The 26,606-nt window shown below is 43.6% G+C and overlaps 1 long non-coding RNA gene across 2 annotated transcripts in view; it reads left to right on the top strand.

The window, feature by feature from the left end:
• Nucleotides 1-10,880, top strand: part of LOC102154358 — a 31,008-nt gene extending 20,128 nt beyond the window's left edge. The window contains exon 4 of one of the 2 annotated variants that reach the window (XR_005355183.1): nt 10,593-10,880. This is a non-coding gene — a long non-coding RNA (uncharacterized LOC102154358). The remainder of the gene's footprint in view (nt 1-10,592) is intronic. The other variant, XR_005355182.1, reaches the window with a different exon arrangement.
• The last annotated feature ends 15,726 nt before the right edge of the window (nt 10,881-26,606 follow it).

The following is a 26,606-nucleotide window of genomic DNA, read 5'->3' as shown; positions in this document are numbered from 1 at the left end:
ACCGCTGAGCCATCCAGGCGTTCCACAACGTATTACATAGGCACTGGGCTTGGGACTGCAGGACACACACATTGATGGTGGGGGCTGTGGCCCCTGCACCGTACCTGCTGAAGGAATGGCAGCAATGGAAAAAAGCCCATTCAGGTTTCTCCACATGCATTTCTCCTTGGCCTGGGCTAAGAGCAGGACTGAGTAATTTGTGGCAATTTGTGGACTCCAGAGGCTTTCCTTGTCCATGACCCAATCAGCGCTGTCAGCAAAGAGAGGCTCCCAGTCCCTAAGAGGCCAGATCCAGGGTTTTACGAGTTGGGCCACCAGAAGCCAGCTCTGCACTGGTCTGTGGGGCTTTCAGTGCTGGGGTTCCAGGGCTGGCCTCTAGGGTGCATCAACTTAATGGTGGGAAACAACCCCAAGCACAGGATGGTTCTACTCACCACCAGAACCATTCTCAGTCCACGGGCTTGCTTTTCACGTAATAGGCAGACCTCAGGCTTCTGTGCCATCTGAGGCCTGGCTTTGGCTCAGTGGTGGTAATTATTTCATGGAGAACCCGTCCAGTTTTACATACTTTTCAAACAAATCTTTTTAAGAGCAGGGTCCTACCCTGGAGGCAGCTGGAAGGGGAGAAAGTCCCACTTAGAACTTGAGCTTTGAAGTGGATTCACCAGCTATCTTGCTCTGAGCGTTTCATGAATACAGCTGTAAATTGATTTGGGAGTTTGTCCTAATAGGCTGGAAAACACAGCTTTCCTGTGTGTGGGGTTGTTCAATGAAGCCACTATTTTAAATCATTGGTCTATATGTCAATTATGTCTCAATTTTTAAAAATGGTCAAAATAGTAAAAAATGGTAATAAAATAGTAATAGTAATGATAGATAAAACCATCGGAGTTTCCCACAGAGCTCCCCTCCCATGAGATCTTTTCAGACACATCCAGTGGTCAAAAAAAGATGTTCCTATTAACAGAAAAGGAAAGTTCTTAGATACTTGGACACTGGTTTAGGCATAGATTTGTGCCCAAACCACATAAACAGATTCCTCTCGTATCTCAGCCATATGAATATTTGATTTCACTATCTGTACATGTCTAAAGATAGAGTTTATTAACTTGTCTTAATATCTTTCTTCCAAAGCAGAATTTAGCCTTTAAAAAACATTGTTTTTTAAACAATAATATAGCTTTAAAAAGACCTTTAGAAAAAAAAAAAAAAAGACCTTTAGCCTAGTCTAAAATTGTTTTGCTGGTCTGTGCATTCCACAGATATACTGGGATGTAAGATACCAAACTTGTTCTCTTTATCTACTCACTAAATTACTTTATGGCCCTACCTATCACTCTAAGAATACTTGTTGAAAAACACAGAGACCTATTAAGTTTTCCTAGACATCAAAGGAATGTAAGCTGAAACTAGAAGATCGTGATTTTTTACCCATCAAGCAAACAGTCACATTAGCAAGGAAATTAAGGGGACGTTGGCACATATTGCTGGTGTGACATCTAGGAACATAACCTGACACAGAATTACTTTTAAATAAGAGGAAATGCTTTATGCACAGAGTTACTCAGCACTACTCCAATTTATAATAATAATAAAAATGTTGAAAAAATCTAACTACCTAATTACCAAGGAATGGTTGAATGGCTACTTTGCATTTTAAAATGACTCTAATGAAAAACATTGAAAATGTTTATGATATACAGCTTAGGTGAAAAAGCAGGCTATATAACACAGGGTATGGCCAACCACACCTATGTTTGTTTTTTAAACAAAACAACCTAAGTATAAAATGTGTTTATGGAGATAATCCTCCTCCTCCTCCTCAGACAAAAGCCTGAAATTTAAGGCAATTCTCAACTAGGCCCAGCACCCCCTCGGGCCCCACACGTGGTAAGACCAGCCTGCTCTCCAACGTGTCCTGCCTCCAAGCCTTTGCACCTTCTGCTCTTTTGCCCAGAAATGCTTCTCCCTTCCCCCATCTTATTGCACCCTAAGTCCTCCTTGACCAGTGTTTTCTGCACTGGATAGCTAATCAGTTAAGGTCTTGAATTCTCTAATTTTTCATTTTCTTTCTTTCTTTCTTTCTTTCTTTCTTTCTTTCTTTCTTTCTTTCTTTCTTTCTTTCTTTCTTTCTTTCTTTCTTTCATCTGGGGCAAAGATGAAATCTCCTAGGAAGCATATAATTATTTTAGCATGTTTATGAGACATACTCTGAAATGGATTTTGTGAACAAACGAAAGAGGTATGAATATCCAGATCCCTTGCTACAGGTCCCAGGGGACGTTGGCAATCAGTGCTTCATGATCTAGCCAGAAGTGGAATAAAGTCATAGTCAAAAAGTCTTAATTCATGTTACATGACAAACTAATGCTGTGACTTAGATGTGAGGTCACTGGCTCTGCTATTCTTCTGTCTTGTGAGAGGAAAAGTCTGGAAATGATGCAGCTGCCTCATGAGCCTGCCCTTGGGACACTGTCCGCCAGTCTCCCCAGCTTCTGCCCTGGACTTGGTGTCCTGAGTTTATCCCCAAACTGGACCCTGGCTCCCATTAAACAGACAAACCCAAGTTTGGTGGGAAGCAAAGTGCAGCTAGGATCTTTCAGATAGTCAAGATAATATAATGAAAATAAAAAAGCTGTTTGTAATTAGAATATTCCACAATTAGAGACCTAAAGGTCAGGAGCTGGGGCAGGAGGCCTGGGAGTGACTAAAGAATGTCCCTCAATATTATTTCTGAGAATACAAAATCAATTTACACTTAATACATTTTAAAATAATCAACCCACCTGTATTAGTTGATATTACTAATGAGAGCTGAAATTGAATCTTAATGTGGTTCATGAACATATTCAGCAGAGGTTTTATTATTTCTAAAAATGCTTCTTGTAATCACAGTGCTTTATCGTTGAAAATGCCAGGTTTTGTGATACAAATATATTAGATTCATAATTAAAATGCTGTTGTCTATTAATGCTACCACAGCATTTTCCCCAAGCAGACACTTAAAGAAACAAATCTTTCAAGGATGAGTGAGCTCCTTTTTTAGGAGATTCCTCCCTACACATGCTTTATTTATTAATATGATCAATTCAGAGAACAATAAACTATAAGAATGAGTGTTAATGAGGCCGAAGAGCACAAACTGGAAATACTCATCACCTTGCCCAAGCTGTGAAATAGTCCCTCCAGGCTACCCCTCTCTTCTGTGGGTTTAAAGTGGTATGGGTTCTGAGGCCTCATTAAGCAATGTGGTCGGAGTCATCACCAGAAAAATATAAAGATAGAATGAAAGTTCTTTAAAAGTATGATCAAAATAGCTTATTGGATGCCTTACTCTACGGTTTAGGGAGGGCAGAGGAGTCCAGTCCAAGTTTCTCTACCCTTTACCTGATAGGTGCTCAGAAAATTAAGCATTTTTGAGTATGATGCTCTTGAAAAGCAACAGTACATTTCCCTCATGAAGCTAAGCATGGCTTTTGGGTTTTATGGAAACCAGGCCCTTTAAGGCTCATAATATCCTTACATTTTTGTATAACCTGTTTTGCCCTCCTTTGGTTTAATTTTCATGAAAATTTGTTATTGGTAAAACAGAATTGAGTAAGGCAGAGGCAGCCAGGCTTTAACCACCAAGAACTCTTCCTATTACCTCCCATTATAGAAAAAAGAAATGATCATTTTAAAAAAAGATTTTATTTATTTATTCATGACACACACAAAGAGAGAGAGAGAGAAAGAGAGAGAGAGAGCGAGAAAGAGGCAGAGACACAGGTAGAGGGAGAAGTAGGCTCCATGCAAGGAGCCCGATGTGGGACTCGATCCCGGGACTCTGGGATCACGCCCTGGGCTGAAGGCAGGCACTAAACCGCTGAGCCACCCAGGGATCCCCAAGAAATGATCATTTTTTGGTTTTCTGCTTTTTAAGTTCAGAGCATCTGATCAGCAGGAGGGACAAAGTACTGCCTCATGTCGCCGATGTACTTCTTGCCTCTTGCCATGACTCACGGCATTTTAATCAGACATGGGTACTTTTATAGCATGCCCATAGATGACTCTTGTTAGACTTTATGAAATATTTATTTTATTATTTTTTTTTAATTTTTAATTTTGATTTTGTTTATTCATGAGAGAGACACACAGAGAGCGGCAGAGACATAGGCAGAGAGAGAAGCAGGCTCCATTCAGGGAGCCCGATGTGGGATTCAATCCCAGGACTCCAGGATCACACCCTGGGCTGAAGGCAGATGCTCAACCCTTGAGCCACCCAGGTGTCCCTTTATGAAATATTTAAAATAGTCTAGGGATGCCTGGCTGGCTCAGTTGGTAGAGCATGTGACTCTTGATCTTGGATTGTGAATTGGAGCCACATGTTGGGTGTCGCGTTTACTTAAAAAAGTCTCAGGACTCCTTCACTGGCATGAAGACTCTTGACAGGCCAAGGCTTGCTGTGTTGAGCAGAGCAGAATCTGGAGAGGAGGGGAGGCTGGAGCAGCTGTTGTCCATGCTCTGGGGGCTGAGGATGCTACACACTCCCCATGAAAGATGGGGACTCTCCTGGTGCTGATCCAGGGGTAGGATGAGTTTTTCAAGAGGTGGGAAGGAAACAAGAGAGGTGCTCCAGGGGACACAAAGGTTAACAATAACAACGCTGAGATAGATATATTTCTGATCTTTCCAAAAAGCTTAAAAATGATAAAAAGAAAACCCCAAGGACAGAAGTGTGCCCTTCGTACAAGCAATAGACATGTGCTTAAAGATGGGAAGGACTATTTCTTTTTTTTTCATTTTATTTATTTATTCATGAGAGACACAGAGAGAGGCAGAGACACAGGCAGAGGGAGAAGCAAGCTCCCTGTAGGGAGCCCAGTTCAGGACTCGATCCCAGCACCCTGGGATCAGGACCTGCACTGAAGGCAGATGCCAGACATTGTGTTAAGCACTTCGCAGTTTCCATACAATAGCTTAGTGTGGATCAAGCAGATTGCCCTCTTGCCTTGTCTCCCACTGACTCCTGGCCGAATGGGCAAATGCCACCGTGAAGGGGACTGGTGGCAGAAGTACAGCAACACTGATAAGTGTAGTAACGTCCATGGGAACACGTTTACCAAGATCAGGCACTAGGATTAGCCTTTTACATGAATCAGTTAATCTAATCTTGAAGACACTCTAATTACAGAGGTACTATTATGATCGTTCCCATTTTATAGCTGGGAAAACTGAGACTCAGTGACTTGCCCTTGGCCACAAAGTTAGAAGAGTAGTTGAGTCTCAAATCCCAAGTGTGTCTGACTTCAGAGCTCTTGCTTATAATAATTAGACTGGGTAAATGGGAAAGGGAAAAATGAAGAGCTGCCTTCACTAAAGCTTCCATGGAACACAGGAAGCAGAAAAAGGCAGTCCTAGTAGCTGTGGAGGTGGAGGCATACTCATACTTAGCATGGAGTCTCAGTTAGTCCTGTAGGCCCTCCTTCTCCCACTCCTGGCCATCCATGACAGCCTGCCCTGAGCTGGCCCAGGGGAGAAGGAACATTGCTCAATAGTCTCGGAAACCAAGAAAGACCGCTTGCACCTCTCCAACTGTCCCTTCTTCCTCAAACCTTGGAAGTGTCTGGGAGGAATCTGGGAATCTGAGGGTAGGGCTGGAGCTCCTACCAAGTGAGTCACACCAAGTTCTGAGAAATATGAGATGGTGCCTATTGATTGGACACCTTTTTTACTTCTAAACTGGTAGTCCTGGGAATATGACTGACATTTACAGCATATAAATAGTCTGTGTGTTTGATGGATGGGTCTGGCATCTTTTATGTAGCTATTTTCTGAGTTGGAGTTTAAGCTGCTTTAATGGGAAGACTTTACCTGTTTCTTCATGCAGGATTTTGCAATGGTTGCATGAATTTCAACATCTGTTTTTTATGATGTTGCAAATATTGCTAAGAGTGAGGGATCTTCTTCACAAAGCTCTTTAATTCCAAAGGACCCTTTTCTTAACAAATCCTTGGCATATGTTTCTTAGAAATGAAGATGTTCTACAGCTATTTTTATATATTTTTAAATTTTAAAAAAGATTTTATTTATTTACTCATGAGAGACACAGAGAAAGAGGCAGAGACATAGGCAGAGGGAGAAGCAGGCTCCCGGTGGGAAGCCCGATGTGGGACTCCACCCCATGACTTTGGGATCACAACCTGAGCCGAAGGCAGATGCTCAACCACTGAGCCACCGAGGTGCCCCTCCATTGCTAGTTTTAAATCTTTGGGTTAATAAGTATGATTACAGTGCATTAGTGTTTTTGTCTCATACTGGCACATCTCAGACTTAGTAGGTTTGAACCCCATCTAGACCATTATCTGTCATTTGACTGGCCATTGAGTAGATTGCCTTACAATCTGATCTGATTGTTATAGACTACCAGAGAAACCAGAGGAAACCACAAGTTAGGTGGTTCTTAACAGGTTTCATTGTGTCACTGCTCTAGGACTTACCGTGGCTCCCCATTGCCCTTTGGGTTCCCTGAGACTTTGTCCTACACTTTTATTCCTCTCCCTCATGCATGCAGGTTCCTTCCTGTGTGTGCTGCATTTCATGCCTCAGCCCCTGTATGCTCTGGGGCCTCTACCCCATGGGGAGCCCGTGAGGAGAAATGTGCTTCACTCTCCATAGCCAGCATGCTGTGGCAACTAAATGGAGACATGCTCAATCAATTTGTAATTAACATACCATTCAATGGCCTGACGGGCATCACGTATTCTGAAAGCCAAAGACAGGATTTGGAATGACCATTTTCAAGGGTGAAAAGAAAAAGAAAAAAAGCTTTAAATAAGGACTGTTTACATTTGTCAGTATTTCTACCTGGGGGGAAAAAAATCAACCAGAACAGAAGCAGCCTCGTGAAAAACAGCCTGTTCAAAACCACTGAGATATATTAAAATACACACCAGCACAGACGTTCTGTCACTTTAAAAATGTTTTGAATCCCTGATGCCAAGCAGGATGCTGGGGGCTTCTTGCAGCCAGCACCAAGTGTTGGGAAAACATAAAAAAACAAAAAACAAAAAAAACCTCTCTCCCTGTTGGCTCAGCCAAAATAAACATTTCATTACTCCCATAATAAAGGCAACTTCTTGATTGAGTAGATGAAATCCCAGGTAGCTAGCTTCCCAGGTTGTACCACCGTGTAGGCAATTTTCAGAGACACCTCACATTCGTGTGAAGAATAAAGTATTGAATTCAATTGGCTGGAGGGAGCTTGAAGGAGAAAGACTGCACTGAGGGTTAGTGTACTCACTATCAGGGAATGCGATGCACGATTAAACCCAAGAACTAGCGTGCAGTGCACTGGGTGCTTACTGATGATGCCCAGATGCTTAGAATTAAACTAATTGCTGAAAATGTGAGAGGACTATGTCCAGGGGACATGCTAAAAAAAAAAAAAAACAACACCTCAGGCTGGTTTGTAGAATTCTTTAAAAAGAAGGAAGAAGGGAGGAAGGGAGAGAAAGGGAATGAGAGAGTAAGGGAGAAAGAGGAAAGAAGGGGGGACAGGAAAAAGGAATGACGGCGCCCCACTTCACTCGAGTAGCAATTACTCACACATTCCTCAGATTTTATCCTGTTTCATCCTCATCAGAACCTTGGGATCTTTTTTTTTTTTTTTTTTTTTTTAAGCAAACAAACAAATGAACACACAGATTGAATGACTTGCTCAGGATGATCTGGCAAACAGGTGAAGGAGTGGGGACCACAACCACCGATCCCTAATGATCAAAGCCGAGAGGGCCTAGTGTGTATTGCAGAATGAACCTACATGCCTCTGTCCTGGGGTCCCTCTGCTTTCAGGTTGCTCCTTAAGCCCCCTCTGGGGTGTTTAGAGGAGATCTTTCTGAAGGCATAGACATGGACTTAATGATGCCCAGAGATCCTTGACCACATCACGGTTTACTTATGATTCTAAAAACACATGGTGAACCTCTCTGGAAACGGTCCTCTGTGCAGGAAGTTGGGATTGAGCTCCGTTTCTTGTCCTTGACCATTTGTCATTCCCAAATTTGGGAAAGAGCATAAAAGAAAAGAAACAGATGTTTGCTGATGGTCTCTCTTCCTAGGGAGATCTCACTGCTTGACAACCAGGGGCCCTTCCCCAGGCTCTGCAGACCCCATGGGAAGCCCAGTCATAGGGAGAGAGCTCGCTCTGAATATAGGTGACTTCTTCCAGGGGTCTGTAGCAGAGGTTCCCCATCCCCCAATCTTTTGGGCTCCAAACTCAGTTGGCATCTACACCTTTCAGTCCTTTAAGGTAAGCAAAGGATGGAGGCTCTTTGAGGGTGTGGGATGGCTGGGAAGGATCTTTGAGGTGGGTTTCTCTCTCTGATACTCAGATCATCTCCTGAAGGAAACCTGCTGCCATTTTTGACTCTGCAATTATTTAATATGGTGACGAGTTGCCGTAGCAACATGATTTCTGCATCAGGTTGACATAAATTCATGCTTGCCTGGTTTGAAAAGAAAAATTGGACATTCGATCTCCATCAGAGAATATATACATAGAAACAGAGAGTAGCTACGAATCCTGACCTTACTATTATTTTTTAACTTTCATGTACAGATTCAAACATACACAGAAATAAAGACGAATCTAACTAAGCTTCACATGCCTATTGCAGCTTCAACAATGATCAACATATGGCTCATCGTGCTTCATTTCTATACTCCCTCCTTCTTAAGCCCCCACCCACTATAATATTTTTACATAAATCCCAGCTACCACATAATTTCATCCACAAATATTTCAGTGTGACACTCTGAAAGATAAGGATGCTATTTTTAACAAATGATTCTCACATGAATAATAAATAAAAGAACAAAGGAAGATTTCAGAGTATAAATTCTGCCTTTCTCCTAAACCAAATTATTTAAACTGTATCTATTCCCTTTCATTAATATCTCTACTTCAGACACTATATTTTGGCTTAAAAATATAATAGAACTATGGGGACGCCTGGGTGGCTCAGTTGGTTAAGTGGCAGACTCTTGATCTCGGCTCAGGTCATGGTCTTGGGGTCCTGGGATCGAGCTCCATGTTGGGCTCCCTGCTCAGCAGGGAGTCTGCCTCTCTGTTTCTCTCTTCCTCTGTCCCTCCCCACACAGGAGCACACATGCATTCTTATATATATAGAAAATAAATAAATAAATCTTTAAAAATATATAGGGAAAACAGAACTATGTAGCAGGTGAAATTCCAAGTATTTTACATGGCTTATCTCATTTAATCCTCACCCCAACCCTCTGAGATAGATACTAATGTCCCATTTTACAGATGAGGAAGATGAGGTTAGTAACTGGGCCAATATCAAATTCTTAGAATGCGTAAATGAGCAAATACATTGTTGGTTCCTAATCAAGTCTAATCTGACCATAGAAACGACTGTGTATTAAGTTTACAATTTGCAGCTTGTCAAGAAGTGCCTGCTTTCCTGTGCTTTACTTTTTTGTACCTACTCTTAAGACTGGACATTAAAACCTTCTTGAGCAGAAACAGATCACTATATACAGCATGCTAGGTGATGTAAGGCTTATCCTCAAGACAACCACCTATCTTTATCCCCTTAAGTATGTTTTCTATACATTCTGTGAAATCCTGAGCACTCCGCTTCAATGGAAGCTATCTGAGAGGCGGTGCCATGAGGTATCCACCATGCTGGATGATGTTGTCCAACTGCTCATTGGCTGTGTGATGGAGGGCAAGTAGCTGTTCTTTAGCTCCTGGTGTGAACTCTTGCCCCATCAAGACCTTGCCACATTGTATTGCAATTATCTCTATATTGGTCTGGTTTCCTTAGAGGCTCCTTGAGGCCAGGAGCCAATCGGCCATATGTTGGTTTGGCTGTTTGTTCTTTTTCTGTATCTGAGCATTGATAGTGGTAGATAGTAAGTCGAGTTTTTCTAGCTATTTTAATTCTCTGAGTTCTTCTTATTTTTCTTTCAAATCAAGGAAGTAACAATGTATCTGGCAGTAATTAAACTTCAGAATAAATCAAAGCAGCTCCATAATTCAGAGAAAACAGAGATTTTTAAATCAAAGAGGCCACTATGTCTGCCTACATTGACATCATTCAATGTACCATTTTCTGATACCTTTATAGACCATAGTCTTTGGAGTTTATTAGGGGAAAAATCAACAACATAGGATCTGAAGTTTAACATTTAAGATTTTAATATTTAAGATTCTAAAGCTGAATTGTCATTACTAATGGTTATTTCAGATATGTGAGAGGTAGGCAAATATGCAGTACAGGAATTGAAAAGATACAATTAAAGTCAATATGAATTGAATGTTCATGTCTTTCCAAGTTATCCCAAAATACTTTCTTCATGTTTAATAATACAGGAAGAAGATCATCCAAATATTCTGAGACCATTCTGGTTGTTAATATTTGCCATATTGTTCCCACATGTATTTTCCAGATCATATGCCAGACTTTGGTTTAGAAAATATAATTACCATACACAGTTAGCTATTAACAGTATTAAACTTGTGCATGGTGTGACACTTGTCCTTCTTTACACAAGCTTGTACTTCTTTCTGTATTTTATTCCAGGTGACTACAAATACTGGAAGTGTCTCATCTGATGTCTGCTGGGATTATACTGAAAATGAATTTTTTAAGAACGCAACTGCGTAGTTAATGCAGTTCAAGCTGTTTCCTGAGAAACAGAAATAACCCTAGGCCAGCACTACGTCAAAAAAATCAGAATTATGGTCATGTGTTCTGCCCTTTCTGCCTAACATAAAAATATAGAAAACAATTTAACATTTAACATACATGTTACTCATCACCTATTTTCTGCATTTTTTTTTATCAAGGAATAGTCTATACATGGTATTTTTAATACTGAAAGGTATGTGCGTTAGCACAGCTCATCATGAAGGGATCTGAAATTCCAGTTCTGCTAACTGATGTCTCTGCTGCCATTAAGAAATTGCTTAATTTGGTGTGGGTCACTTTAACCTGTCAAAAATGGGATAATATATGAGTGCTTCCCAATGGGCAAAGGTGGTGAAGCATTACTATAGTAAATGCTTAGGAATACAGACACGTGTCTATGTAGCAATTCAGTATTCAACAAATATTTCATAAATATTTACTCCTTGCCTAAAGAATAACCAGGGATGTGATTCCAGGTTTGGGGGCCTTCACTTCCTACTCTCATACCCCTTGATTCACTCTGGAGTTCTTTCTTAATTCAAGGGAAAAATCCAGACAACTAAAGATGCATACACAAAAAAGTACGGGATCAGCAGAAGTCACAGTGATGGCCTCATGAGTGGGCAGGAGGGGAAGCTCATCTGCTCCCTGCTCACGGGTCTGTAGGATGTATTGGTGCCAAAAAGCTTGAGAACAAAATGCAACACTCTCCTTGGATCCCCTACACCCTCAGGGTGCTCTCCCGAGCTCATCCCATGCTGGAGAGGCTCTGGCTCTCAACTCAGACCAGCAGCTTTCCCACTGAGCACAACCTCCCACCAGCCTTTGGTCCCAGACCTCCTCTCGGCTGGAAGAGGAGCTGGAAGGGATGTTGGCCAAGGGTAACTTTCTGCTAAATTAAATGAGACCCCTTGTCCAAAACAGCATTTAAAATTATAGTCCCGGGATCCCTGGGTGGCGCAGCGGTTTGGCGCCTGCCTTTGGCCCAGGGCGCGATCCTGGAGACCTGGGATCGAATCCCACGTCGGGCTCCTGGTGCATGGAGCCTGCTTCTCCCTCTGCCTGTGTCTCTGCCTCTCTCTCTCTCTGTGTGTGACTATCATAAATAAATAAAAATAAAAACAAAAAAACAAAACAAAAAAAAAAACAAAAAAATAATAAAATAAAATTATAGTCCCTCTTGCAGTGGAGTTTTAGTGTGCTAGTTTCAGAGCCCTCTAGAGAGTTGGGTTTAACTAAGCTCATGATGCTAGAGCAAGTCGTTGACCCAGGGCCAGTCTGATTTTCCAGTCTGCAGTGTTCACCCTGCAGTCCTCTTTCAGAAACTTTTGGAGAGCTGATGGAAAAGTCAACTAAACCACAAGTCAGAAAGTGTTGCCTTCATCAGAGAGAAAAGACACCTTTAGTTGCTGCTGCCATTAGATTTTCAGAAGAAGCATAGAGGCAGGTCTCAATTTTACCTAAGAAATGACACCTAAAACTTCTTTTAAAAATGTACTTATTTAGGGATGCCTGGGTGGCTCAGCAGTTGAGCGTCTGCCTTTAGCTCAGGGCATGATCCTGGAGTCCTAGGATCGAGTCCCACATAGGGCTCCCTGCATGGAGCCTGCTTCTCCCTCTGCCTGCGTCTCTGCCTCTCTCTGTGTGTGCCTCTCATGAATAAATAAAAAAAATCTTTTTTAAAAATTACTTATTTGATAGAGAGAGAGAGAGCAACTTATTTGGCAGAGCAGCAGGGAGAGAAGCAGGCTCCTGGATGAGCAGGGAGCCAGATGCAGGGCTGAATCCAGGACCTTGGGATCATGACCTGACCTAAAGGCAGACACTTAACCGAATGTGCCACTCAGGCATCCCTGACACCTAAAACTTTGTATTGATTTTTCCTGAACTAAGGGCCATTCCTTCAGGTATCATTTATTTTAAATGCAGGCATAATTCTCTGGACAATAGCATATCCTAGGATGGCTTGTTGGATGAACCTGACTTTGAGGAGTGAAGTAACCCAAGAGATACCAACTTATTCTAAATAAAACTGGGCCCCAAAGTAATTGAGTTATCAGTAATAGCTACATATATTGAGACTATTGTGTTGCAGGTAGTATGCTAAAGACATTAATTACATGGACTACCTAATTGAATATTTACAACAAGTAGGAAAAGTACAATTGTGGCATACAACTGGAGGTATGTCCTTGCCCAAGGTCAAGCAGCTAGCAAGAGGGAAAGCCTGGTAGGATTAAAATTCCCCATCATCCTAATGCCCAGGCGGTGCCACACTATCTCTTGGAAGCTATGAATTATTCTTTCCCTCAACACCCACCCCAGTTAGGCCATTTGAGTCAATGGGAGTGATTTCTTTGTTCATAGGTATTGGAGCTTCATATTTGGGTTAATAGTGTGCCAAGAAGAATAAACAAAGGAATTGGCAATAGCATAAACACAATTCTTAAAACTCCTTAAGAAACTTTATGATAGTTAAACTTTTGTTTTGTTTTGTTTTTAAAAGATTTTTATTTATTCATGAGAGACACACAGAGAGAGACAGAGACATACACAGAAGGAGAAGCAGGCTCCTTGCAGGGAGCCCAATGTGGGACTTGATCCCAGCACCCCGGGATCACGACCTGAGCCAAAGGCAGACAACCTCTGAGCCACCCAGGCACCCCTGATACTTAAACATTTTAAGCTAAATGAGGGAACTAACTGTAATTCTGTACATCCTTTATTTGGGAATGGAATATGTGTTCGATTTAGTTATAAAGTGACTTTCTACAGAGTGAATGCCAGTTTCTCACTGAAAACTGTGTCTATTTTTACAGGAAATTACCCTAACCTACAAAGATTAAGATTTGAGGAATGATCACATATAACACCCTAGAATATCTTGTAGCAGTGTTTCATGTCTCTAAGTCAGATATTGCCTCTCCACCCCATTCTCCTACTGTTTTATGTTCTCTGTTCCTAGACAATAGGGATCTCAACCAGGAGATTGGTTGGCTTTTCAAATTCTTGTTTTCCTTTGGATTGAATATTTATTATACCTTCTGGAACTGGGAATTGCATAAAATGACAGTGACATTGCATGTCTTTTGCTCCTCCCTTTGGGTAGATTGCTCCTCATTTGTAGGGCTACAGGGATGAGCTCCCAGTCACTGGGCATATACATGTTACTGGCCCTCCCACCTTCAGAACTTTATAACCATCTATAGACTGGACATCTCCATTTGCCTGTTTCCTGGACACCTCAAGCTCTTGTACCTGAGATCAAATAAGAATAAGACATCTTCCTCCCCAAACCTGCCCTTTCCTCAGGATTCCCTCTTGGTCAATGGCTCCACTATCCATCCAGTCCCCCAAATGGAAACCTGGGATCTTCCTTTGTGCTCTCCTCTTCCTTATTCCTCACATTCAGTTGGTAGCCAGCCTTTTACTCTCCTTCTGGAACCAAATCCCTTCTCGCCATCCATAGTCGATTCTCAGCTCGGCTCTCCTTGTTCCTCACCTGAATCAGTGCCACAGTTTTTCCTTGACACCCACATTAGTTATCTTCTCTGGGAGATGTGTCTTGCCTATCTGTACCCTTCAGTATGGGCCAGATGCCCCATCTGTTCATACAGCATCTCCTGCATCTCTATCATGACCCTTATCTTGCGAACCCTAATCATATATTAAATTTTGTATCTTGCCCAGTGCACCATATGCATCTTGAAGAGTGGGGACTGTATCTTAGTTATGAATAAGAGCCAGCTCCAAACAGTGTCTGGCACTCGCTTGCGACTGGCTAATGTCTGTTGAGTACTTGGTGGAGACTTTACAGTTGGTCCAGTCCTCAGTGTTTCTGAAGGAATCTTATCAGGATCTGTGTTATTACCCATCTTTTCCACCTGGGGCTTGGACAGGATGGCCAGGAGTTACATTTCCTTTTCATTTGTAACTCTTTTGTGATAATGCACAAGAACACAACAGCATTTAGCACAGTGTCATATCATAGGCCAGAAATAAGTGCTTCTTAAATTAAAATGGACGGGACAAAAGGGGCACACATTTAGGGATGCGCCTTTTAGGCTCTATGCAGTAACCCATCTGTTTTCTACATACTGAAAACCCAGCACATGAGCACATGATATACTACCCAGCTACACTAGCTGGTTGAAACTTAATAAAAAACTCATTTCCCCAATGCTTCTTACACGCTTCTCATTCTGAGTGTTTTGTATGTCTCCTTTAATCTTCACAATTTTATAAAGTTGGTATTACCCCCATTTTACAGTTGAAGTCACAGAGTTAAGTGACATGTTAAGGTCACCTGCAAGCCTGTGGCAGCACCAGATATGGCCCTGGCTGTCTGATTTCAGGAGTCATGTTCATTTGTCACTACTGTCTGAATCAAGGCACACACGACCCTGGCAGGCTTTACTCAGATGAGCCCTCAGCCCGTGAATGATAGCTGCTGAAACATGATGCATAAGCAGGGAGAAAACACAGTTTTGTTTCTGACATCCTTTCCAATAGTCACAGCTTATCTAAATTCAGACAAATAATTTAAAATAGCATACATGCTAAGTCCTTTACCCATTTTGTCTTTTCTCAGCTATAATTGAACGTAGACTTCATTAGAAAGGCATTACTCCTCAAAAAACTAACATTCTTCCTCTCCGAGTTATCTTTCTGGATGATATTTGTTCATGTTATGTGGTTTGAATAGGAATTGAGATTTTTTTTTAATAGTGTGTGGAAAATATATTTAAATAATTACACAGATTTTTAAATCTTCTTTTGTTGTGGTGAAATCATCTGCTTGCTGCTACCCACACTTTTTCAACAGTCTTCTACCCTCATTGGCTTGGTTTTTTACTTGTGGGCTGGGAAAGATAACATGAATTGTGTTGGCACAAAATGGTCTGACTTTAAAAGCTGCGTTAGCCAAAAATTTCTTCGAGAGGTAGGTCCTGGAATTACTAACAGAAGTGTCTTGGGACATGATCAGCTTCAACTAAATGTGGTCAGAAGCTCTCCACTCCACTGGGGAAGTTTGTGGGTTTCTTAAAAATAGTCATGCATGAATGGCAAATTGGAAAGGGAAGAAATAGGATTTTAAATTTTACCTTTTCTCTCTGATGTCCACTATTCTGTATTCCCAATCATAAAAATTGGATCCACTGAGGCTGCTAGCATGAAACACCACAGGAGTGAGAGGAGACTAGATTCTTTTAATTGAATGCTTTACTCACTTATTTAAAATGTATATGTCTGCATCAAGTTCTAGATTATAGAATCCATGTTTTCAATGGTGTAAAACCTTTGTTTCCTTTTTCCTATTTGCTAACATCACTTAAAAATACACCTTTGGGGGTTATATCATGTGTCAAATTCTCAAGGATTTAAGAAAATGTGGAACAAAAAAATTTTTTTTTTTTACAATTAGGAGAATCAGTGATCTATGACAAAATTGCCGAAAAACAACTCCCCCAAGAGCTGTGCATGAATGAGTGCATTAATTATTGCTTTGATATTAAGAACTTCAAAATGAAGAAACTGTGTTTAAAATTGCTAAGCCATCCCAGTAAGATTCCCAGACTGACTCATCCCCCACTTTGTCTGATTTATTAAGAAGCACGCCTAGACTATACTCTCCATAGAGAAGCAAATGTTCTCAGAGTAGGAAACAATCAGTAGCTTAAATTGTGTCCAAAAGAAGATTAGTGACCTAAATGATCAACAACACATTAAAATAACATTAGGCTAATAGCTCTTTAACATGCTTTGGAACTGAACATTTTTAAATGTTAAGTTAGAGATGAAAAGTTGTGGGAAAATTTTTAGAAAATTGTGTGGGAGAAGCTACATAAATCCATCTGCAATATTTGGGTGACAACATTTCCAATATAAGATTTGATGCTTACTATGCAAATGTGGATTGTATTGGGTGTATGCAATTGTTGAAACACATAAAACCATAACATGAGGTCTCTGCTTTCCCTATTCGTAAATTATACCTCAATTTGAAAAAATCTTCCAGCTTTCAAGGTTGGAAACAAGTCTGAGAAATTGTCACTGCCTAAGGAGACATGAGGACTAAATGTAATGTGATATTCCGAATGGGATCTAAGAACAGAAAAAGGAAAAACTTAAAAATGAATAAAATCCAAATGAAGTATGGCATTTAGTTAATAATATGTCAGTATTGGTTCATTAGTTGTGACAAATGTACCACAGTAACGTGAGATGTTAACAATAGGAGAAACTGGGAGCTGAGTGTAGGGAAAACTTTGCTACTTTTCTGCAAACCTAAAACCATTCTAAAATTCTAAAAGCTTATTAAAAAAACACACACACACACAACAGAAACAAGCAGGATGGGGGGGGGGTGGGGAATGGATAATATGGCACTTACCCAAGACACCACTGGAAGGTCAAGAAAATGAAAAAAAAAATTGGTATACAGGATCTATTTCAAGCACTAAGCATAAATAAGCCACAAAGAGCAAGTGTTTTATCTACTGGAAATCAGTATCTATCAGATGACCCTTCTATCAGATTGACTTTCCCATGATAAAACTGAAGGTTGTTTTCATCACCACATGTGTTCAAAGCTGGGCTCGTATTAAAAAAGGGCTGTACACACATAAATGGCAATGGATTGACATAAACAGTATAGCTTTTATTTCTGAGGTAGCATATTCCTCATCGTGAATTACCTAGTGTCACCATCGCGCCCCGTGTAACTCCACCATCCATGAGTGACACACGTTCTTTATGGCGATTAAGAGAGAGGAAAAAATCATTTCGTGTCTGCCAAAACGTTTTCTTCTCAGGTGCGAGTGCGTGTAGAGGGAGAGATGTGGAAAGAAAACTCGCTCACAATGTCAACCACGTCTCTTTGTTAAATACGCCTTTATGCTATAATCCATAATCATCGTCAAATCCTGTCGATCCCCCTTTAATAAACCGGGAGTCTTCCTCGTCGTTGGTCGGTGTCGCTGCTAAGCAGCCCTCGGGGCGGCTGCGGGGGGGGGGGGGGGGGGGCGAGGGGGGCGAGCACGACTGCGCAGCCTTGCGGGGTGTCGCCGCATCTGGGCCTGGCGGCGGCGCGGGCCCCACGGGTGCAGCGGGGGCTCCCCCGGAGGCGCACAGCTCCACCCGGGACACGCCTTGCGACGACAACGTCCTGTCTCTTCAGCTAGCAGTTCTGGGACAGAGGCTGGTGGAGAGGCCCCGAGCCGACGTAGACCGAGATGAAGATGAGGAAGACCAGCAGGAGGAAGAGGCTGGCGGCCGCGGCGGCCACGGCGAAGAGCTCCATCCGCAGCGCAGCCTCCCGCCGCCGGGACTCGCCGGCCGCCTCCGGGCGCCGCGTTGCCATGGGAACCGCGCCGGCGCCCCCGCGGAACCCCGCGTTTATGACGCGACAACCCCCGGCCCTGCAGCCGCCCGCGCCCCCCGCCCGCGGCACCCGTGCGGGGCAGACCCTCGGGAGGCGGTGCCGGGAGCCGGCCGCTCGGAGCCCCGAGGTCGGGTGCGCAGCCCCGGGTGCAGGCCGGCTCGGGACCCGCTCGCGCTGCGCCTCCTCCCCGCGGCTCCGGCGCCCCCCCCCCCCCGGGCCGGGGCTCCCCCCGCCGGGCCCGGCTCGGACCGAGAAAATTAGAGGCTCGATGTGCGCGTTTTTGCAGAACGTCCCCGAAGCGAGGGCCGCATCTACTGCCTCGCCCCGGCCCTGCAGGCTCCCTACCCCGAGTCCTGATTATTGGAACATTTCCTAATACGCCGTCTGTCCCGGGAGCTAGAAACATATTGCAGGAAGGCAATGTTTGGGTAATTAATAAAGAGACAATAACGGGGCTTCCGAAACGCTCGCCGCCGTGGGCCTGCACCCTGCAAGGAGCTGGGCCCCGCGCCGCCGCCTCCCGGGCACAGACGCGGTCCTGCAGGGCGCGCCCGCACCCCCCCCCCCCCAACTTCCACCGCTCGGGGAATTAGCAGACACGCGAAAGGCGGACGATTCCCATTTTACCCACTGAACTTTCTCCTCCCGGGTCGCTGGCGAAGCCACGGGCTCGGAGACACCGGGGTCCCGCTCCTCCTGGGCCTGAAGAGTCCGCCCCCGGGGGGCCAAGTCCCGTCGCTCCCAGCTATAAATATTAATAAGCTGAGAGGCTCGGCATAATTATCTCCTTTTAATTGCAACTCAACCAAAAACCCAGCCCGCTGTCACTCGCTCCCCCCCGCCCCCCAAGTCAGGATTGCTGGGTCTCGTGTCAAGAGAGTCCCTTGGCTCCAGGCGGGCCTTGTATCCGCCGCCCAGCATGGGGACCGTATGCTGCGCCTCTCGGCGAGTTAAGATCACGCTCCGAGCGCTTGGAGCTGACGCCCTTCGGCTTTTCACCGGCCGCCTCGCGTCCCCCACGCTGTCCCCGCCACAGGGACCCCGCCTCTCTCCGTCCCAGACCTCCGGTTCCTAGAGCGGTCGTCTGGGGAGCTCGGCGCGAGCGGGATCCGCCCGGGCTTTGACCCGAAGGCACCTGTGGCGGCCCCGCTGCGCTCGGGAAGCAGCCCCGGGGGCTCCACGGCCGCGGGGCGCTCTGGCCCTCGGGTCTGGCCTACCCGCTGCCCCTCGATGTTGGGGTCCCTCCGCCCCTCCGCTCCGTGCGCCCCCGGGCTCCGGGGTGGGAGGCCCGGGCGGGCTCGTGGGCTGGTGCGGTTTGCTGCGCTCCCTCGCCTCGTGCCCGAAAAGCCGGGAGCCGGGAGCCGGCGGGACGTGCGCGCCTTCACTGGGCCTTCCTCGCGCGCAGGCCGGCGGCGCCGCGGGGGGCCACTTGCAAAGCCCCGGGGGCGGCTCCCGCCTCCCGATCCGCAGGCTCCCGCGGCGCAGGCCTACACCCCCGCCGGTGCCTCTTACGGAGCCGAGGGGGTCCCTGCTCGCTCCCTGGAGGAGGCTTTGCGGAGCCCAGGCACCCAGGACGCTGGAGGAGCCCAACTGCGCTCCTCCGTGGGAAGCCGCGGAGGCGAAGAGCCCCGCAGGGAGGACACAGCGCCCCTGGGCTCCTTGACAAGCCCCTGCTTTCTTCGCGCGAATCTGGTCGCTCTTACTAAGGCGACATCGTAGGCCAGGAGGAGCCGCCGAATTATTTCTTGCCCGCTTCTGTTGGGCAACAAAGTGTGGGCAACAAAACAAAAAGTTTTGTGCCAACAAACAGCTGCTCCATGCAGAGAGGTACTGGCTTGTCCACTCTCTAGGAATTAGGATGCTCATTTAAAAATATTAATATGTCCGTTTACTTGATACATTCCATTTAAAGTGCATCAGGAGGAAGTTTTGAAATGCAAAATAAAGATTTATGTAAAACGCTCACAGCAGTTTAAATTAGTACCTATTAGATTTCAGTTAAAAATACAGGGTCTCTGGGATCCCTGGGTGGCTCAGCGGTTTAGCACTTGCCTTCCACCCAGGGAGTGATCCTGGAGTCCCCGGGGAGCCTGCTTCTCCCTCTGCCTGTGTTTCTGCCGCCTGACCCGTGTGTGTGTGTGTGTGTGTGTGTGTGTGTGTGTGTGTCATGAATAGATAAATAAAATCTTAAGAAAAAATACAGATCTGTCAGGAAGGCCCAACTAAAAGAAATTATATGCTCTGGAAGCTGAAGTGTCAGTTATCAGGCTATGGTGGTTACTGAGTTTGGTGAGTATTATTTATCCATTGAAATGACAAAACAAAAATAAATCCACCTCAGAGCTGGATACTTGGACTGTAGCTATGGATGTTGTAGGCAGTTTCTGCAAGTCTCTCCAGAGGCAAGGTCAGCTTTTTTTGCTGTCCAAATGTGTTTCCTGTAAAATTAGCATAGGCTTCACACTCTGGCAACAAATGGTTAACTGGGTCTCAGAGCAGGGGGGCCACATTCTGGTGTTCAGGGCAGGAGGTCAGTGCTCCCACCATCCAGCACCCAGATCACCTGTGTGGGAAAGCAAGCTATGTATATAGTCAGTGGCCCAGGAGGAGGTGATGATGAGGGCATGGGCAGCACGACAGGGTGGCTGGCTGGCAGTAGAAGGCATTTGGATAGTCATGGGTTTTATTTGTCGTTGTTCCTGCACCCAGCAGGTGTTGAGTAAATGTTAAAAGACCCAGAAGTACATGAAGACAACGTGGGGCTGGCCTTCTCTAAAGGGAAATTCAGCTAGAACTGCCTGGTTTATAATCAGGCCTAGAGCCTCCATGGAGTAATGTGTGCTCTATCCTACTTTTCTCTCTGCTATGGTGGGTGGAGGCAGGCAGCGGTGAGAATGTGGGCAGATACAAAGGCCTCCTGTCCCTTAGAGCACAGGCAGGCATCTGGAAATCTGCTAGTGGGAGTATTTCTCCGATTGTCTTGGAAACTCTTTCATCTCGACCAAGAAGGGTTTCACAAGACTGGGACAGGCATTTAGAAACCATCCTTTGCTAGCGACAGCGTTGGGATCGCTCTTTCACCCATCCTGTCACACACACACTCACAAATCTGCCCTTTTTGTATTTTGTGTGAAACTTTTTTAGTCTAATAAAGATCAAAGCCATGTACCAACTTGTCTCTCCGAAACCCCACACACTGCTTTAAGTCCTCCTGGCAGTAAAAGTCTGGAAGCTGTTTTTGAATTCTGCTAACTCAGCCTCACCCTGCTCCGACCCATATGATGCAATGCTAGCACAGGACCCAGAAAGCTGCTGGGTCTGTCACCAGCCGGCTGAGGCTGGCCTCGAGGTGCCAGGCTGGACCAGACAAGAGCTTTGTTGAGTGATCTTCCCTCAACTCCTGGAGCTGTGACAGGAATCACAACATAACACCTTCCATTTTTGTAGGACGTTAGGACTGACAAAATTATGGCTAGTTTCTTGCAACAACTCATCATCTGCATTTATAGATGAAGAAACTGAAGTCTAGAGAGGTTAAGTGAAGGCCACATAGAGAGAATGGGCAATTTTGAGTCTTGTCCTTGGGCTCTTGCTACCACACCTGTCACTATAAGGTCAGCAGTAGACATGATGACCTGGAATTCACATTGCTTCTCCACTCCATGGGGCAGGAGTTGGGTGCAATGCATCTCTCAGCAAACAGAGAGAGGTGCCTAACAAGAAACCGGATATGGTCCAAGCAACAGAGCCAAAGACACAAGTGGGAGCCAGGCCTTTCCACAGGACAAAGCCTTCTAGCTGGCAGATTTATGAAAGTGGAAGCCCCTCTTTATAAAAATGAAGCCAGAACAAGGGATGTCCCCCCATGATGGTCAGTCCCCATATTTCTCCTCTTCCCTCCCTTCCACTCTTGCTTGACTCACTGGACACAGGCCTAAGCAGCCGTGCTTGATTAGCAGTGCAGGTCATGGTCTGGGACAGGTTTTCCTCCTTAGAAGCTACATGATGTTGATTAGCACTAAACACTCAATGATCTCAGACCTCTAAGGCCTCCTAAATTTGATATAGCATAGACACCCAGAGGCACCTGTCATTCATGGCAATGACGATCAATCTAAGCTACACCTCTCATGCTGGTTAGGTCTTGAGAAAATGAGCAAGAATTGAATGTAGTCTTCCCCTCTTTTTTTTAAAAAAAGATTTTATTTATTTATTCATGAGAGACAGGCACAGAGACACAGGTAGAGGGAGAAGCAGGCTCCAGGCAGGGAGCCCGACATGGGACTCGATCCTAGGTCTCCAGGGTCACACCCTGGGCTGAATGTGGTGCTAAGCCGCTGAGCCACTCGGGCTACCTGGGCTTCCCATCTTCCCCTCTTCTGCTTGGATTTTCCTATTTGCTACTTTGAATTGCTCATGTCCTCAGCGTGGTTGCCTGGAAAATGCTTGAGTGAGGTAGGAAGGAGTATCAGAGGAGAGAGGATGACCTCTTTGATGGGTAGCCTGGGGCTAACAAACATTTGAGGATTTAAAGATTTTTGTCAACTAGTTATGAAAATTAGTACTTAACTGCTACTCACCAAAGCAGTGAGTCTGATTGGTAATGATAGCTGACAGTTAGGAGCACCTACTGTGTACCTGGCACTGTGATACATAATGACTTGTTTCATCTTCGAGGCAACACTGTGGGGAAGTGGCTACGACTATACTCACTTTACAGGTAAGAAAACTGAGACATAGAAATGTTCTGTACCAGTGCCAGTAAGTAGCAGAGTCGGGATTTCACTAAATTTTGTTCACCTGTGAACTAGCACTAGCCATCAATCGAACAGGTGAAGCTGGTCTCACCAAAGTTGTGTGCACTAGGCCAAGCAGCTTCTTTTGGAGAGAGTAAGTCTTCACTGTCTTAGCAAGAACACATTTCAAGTTGTTTTCTCTCTGCTTTCCTTCCCCACTCCCATGCCCCCACCTTGTGTTAGAGCTGAGATTCCTGTGGTTGAGCTTAGGGAAGGTGGCAAGTGGTTAGAAATGGAAAGATTCGTTGTCATTAGATTCCTCCTGTAACCTGACTCTGTGCTACAGAGCTCTGAGTGCAGCCGGGCTGAAGCATACAAAGAAAATACCTGTTATTGGTCATTGGACATTCCACATGGCTTATGTCAATGACAGTAGTGCCTTGTACACAGATCACACTTATTTACAGTCTACATATTCACTCATGGCCTCTCGTTTTTGACATTTCCTCTTTGTGCTTGGGGCCTTATCTCTAATTGTGGAATGAAAGGCTGTGTCCCTTGTTAAAAAGATTCCAGGCTAGGCTGGCCTGGCCCACATAGAACCAAGTGACACATCGTGCCCTCTGAAGGAAGAAAATGTCAATGTGCAGCCCTCAGGATCAAAAGGAGGTGGTTTTTCCCCAGACATTGCCCTATAAGGTTTCCCTTCATTTCTACCTGCACATATCAGCTTGTTCTGTCTCCATTGTTTCTATCCTGTCCCCTCTACCAGAGTTTGGAAACCCTACTATCCACCTGCCAACCTGCAGCATAGTGCAGAGCTTCTTTCCAGCCTTTTCCATCCTGACAACTCATTCTGACATGCAGCTATGACACCCAATCCAGGATGTCAGAGTAATTTCTCCAGAAAGGGCATGTGTATTACAGGCATTCCAGCCAACTTTATTGTCTTCCTCCTTTTCCCCTTTGACAAGATAGAAAGAGGGATGGTCACATGCAGGGCTCTTCATGTAAGTAGAAGAACCAAGTTAGGTTCCTCTGTGCGTACACCCTCTGTGGTCATTTCCCCTCCGTCACTTCTATTAAGAATACTTCTAGATGTGTGATATGTATATATATAACCCATGCTTGTCATGGCACTGCTTTCTTATTTATCTTATTTACCTTATTTATCTTTCTCTTAAATCAGAGGAAATGAGAGAGGCAGCAGGAATAAAGTCACACACACATAATGGAATATTACTAAGCCATCAAAAAAGGAAATCATGCCGTTTGCAATGACATGGATGGAACTAGAGCATCACTTATGCTAAGTGAAAGAAGTCAGTCAGGAAAGACAAAATACCACATGATCTCACTCATATGTGGAATTTAAGACAGAAAACAGATGGACATAAGGGGAGAGGGAAAGAAAAAAGGAGAGAGGGAAACAAGCTATAAGAGACTCTTAATGATAGAGAACAAACTGAGGGATGATGAAGGGGTGTTGGTGGAGGGTGGGCTGGATGAGTAATGGGTATTAAAGAGGGCACTTGTGATGAGCACTGGGTATTGTACGTAAGTGACGAATCACTGAATTCTACTCTAGAAACCAATATTGCACTGTATATTAACTACCTAAAATTTAAAAAATAATTTTTGAAAGATGGAATACTTCGAACTTTCTGATCTCTCTTTTGTACAGGGTTGGGAATGAGATATTTGCCTTGTGCATAAGATTCAAGAGGGTGCCAAAAAACTCAGTTAATCAAGAGAAATATTTTATTTTTAAACATTTTCTTTATTTATTCATGAAAGACACACACACAGAGAGGCAGAGACATAGGCAGAAGGAGAAGCAGGTTCCTTGCGAAGAGCTCAATGCGGGACTCGATCCCAGAACCCCGGGATCACACCCTGAGTTGAAGGCAGATGCTCAACCACTGAGCCACTCAGGTGTCTCTCAAGAGAAACATTTTAATGTAATACTTTTAAAAATCAAAATTAACACCAAAAAATTAATGATGAATTAATCAAAATTTTAAGTAAAAGGCAGTATCACTGACATTTCTTTTTGCCTCAAGCTGCAGGATGGCTTGTCATGGCAGTGCATTCTTATTTATCTTTCACTTAAATCGGAGGAAATGAGAGAGGCAGCAGGAATAAAGCCAACTAAAACTGATGTAATAAACCAGAGAAAGTAGATGTGAACAAAATGAAACGGAGAGTAAAATAATGCATTGAAAATATGAAAGAGAAAATGAGAGGGAGTGGCCGAATTAATATCTAAATAACTTTTCATCAATGGCAGTTAAAGCTTTTTACAGAGAACTGTTTGACTCCTAAGTTATTATTTTCTTTTCAACAATTATTAGAAACTTTGCTATAGTTCAAAGTGTTTTTAGACACATGTTTATTTCCCCTAACACTCTGTTTTCGTTTTTGCTTTTGTAACAATACTCTGTGTCTTTAGGGCACTTCTTTATTTTTCAAAGCATTCTGGTTTTGCATATTTATTTCGTTTATTCTTCTCACATCGAAATAATTGGATAGGGTGTGTTATTCTTTCTCAGAAAATGAATTGGTGGGATTATGGAAGAAAAAGAAAAGTTATTTTCAAATGCCAGGCACTGACTAAGTGCTTTACGTGTTTTATTTGTTTTCCAAATAATTCTGAGTTATGGATATGATCAGTTCCTTTTTATAGGTCAAAAAACTGAAATCCAGGAGGATTAATTAATTAGCTAGTAAAATTCTCAGAATATTTCCTTAAAAAAATTATATCATTGTTCTCATACTTTTGGTTGTTAGTAAAACTGAAAAAGAAAAGGTCAATTAGATGAAGAAGTTCTATTCTAGCTCCAAAAATTGTTTTATGCCTCCATATCTGGTCAAAGCAACTCCAAGATTTTCTCTTTGCCTTTTCTGAGTAGTTTATGTGTACCTATGTCAGAATGTGTCAACTTTGAAAGGGCTAGTGTGATAGAAGTGGTGTGTCCTTTAATGTAAAATACTTTGAGTTAAGTAGATGTAAATGACTGATGAGGATAGTGACTTAGTCTTTTTCTTCATCACACAATGCATTTATTTGGTTTATTAAATACGCAGACCATATGTTAAAGTGTGGAATCATTCTCACATGGCCTAGTTTTAATATGTTACTTAATTTTATAAATAGAAATAAAACAACATTAAAATAATGTTTAATGGACCACAGTCCACCCAACCTCACACAACTGTTTTTATTTTTGGGTGATGTGTGCACATGAATAGTTTCAATAAGAGGAAGCATATTATTTTATACTTTAGTTAACATATTATTGTTTAAACATCCCATGATTTCAACAGACTTCATACTAAGAAAATGGTCGTGCAAATTGTTCTACTGACTTGCTGCAATATATCAATCCGTGCATTTGAAAAATGAAAAATTAAATTGTTTCAATTTTATGTTTTGCTCTTTAATTAATTGGTAATGATAGAGAAGTCGGCCTCTTATTCAGCACTTACTCTGTGCCAGGAAGTATGCTAGGCACTTTAAAAAGTGTATATGATTTTGCTTAAGGCTTATCCAGAAGTCCTCAAAGGTAGATTTTGATAATCTGGTTTTACAGACTTGGAAACTGAGGCATGTCTTGGTGGTGGCAGATACAGGAAGGTATTGGCCGCCCTGCCCCCATGTACTTTCTGTCCCTGTAACCAACAAGGCTACCATCCCTCTCCCTTAGGCCATTATTGTTCAATTTTCAGTGAAGAAAAAATATCTTTATGATGATTCTTCCTATGTCCAGCCATGTCACTATCTGA

The sequence above is a fragment of the Canis lupus genome, chromosome 2 (genome assembly GCF_011100685.1).
Source record: "Canis lupus familiaris isolate Mischka breed German Shepherd chromosome 2, alternate assembly UU_Cfam_GSD_1.0, whole genome shotgun sequence".
Taxonomy (NCBI): Eukaryota; Metazoa; Chordata; class Mammalia; order Carnivora; family Canidae; genus Canis; species Canis lupus.
The sequence above is the reverse complement of the archived record's forward strand: the minus strand, read 5'-3'. Positions and strand labels throughout refer to the sequence as shown.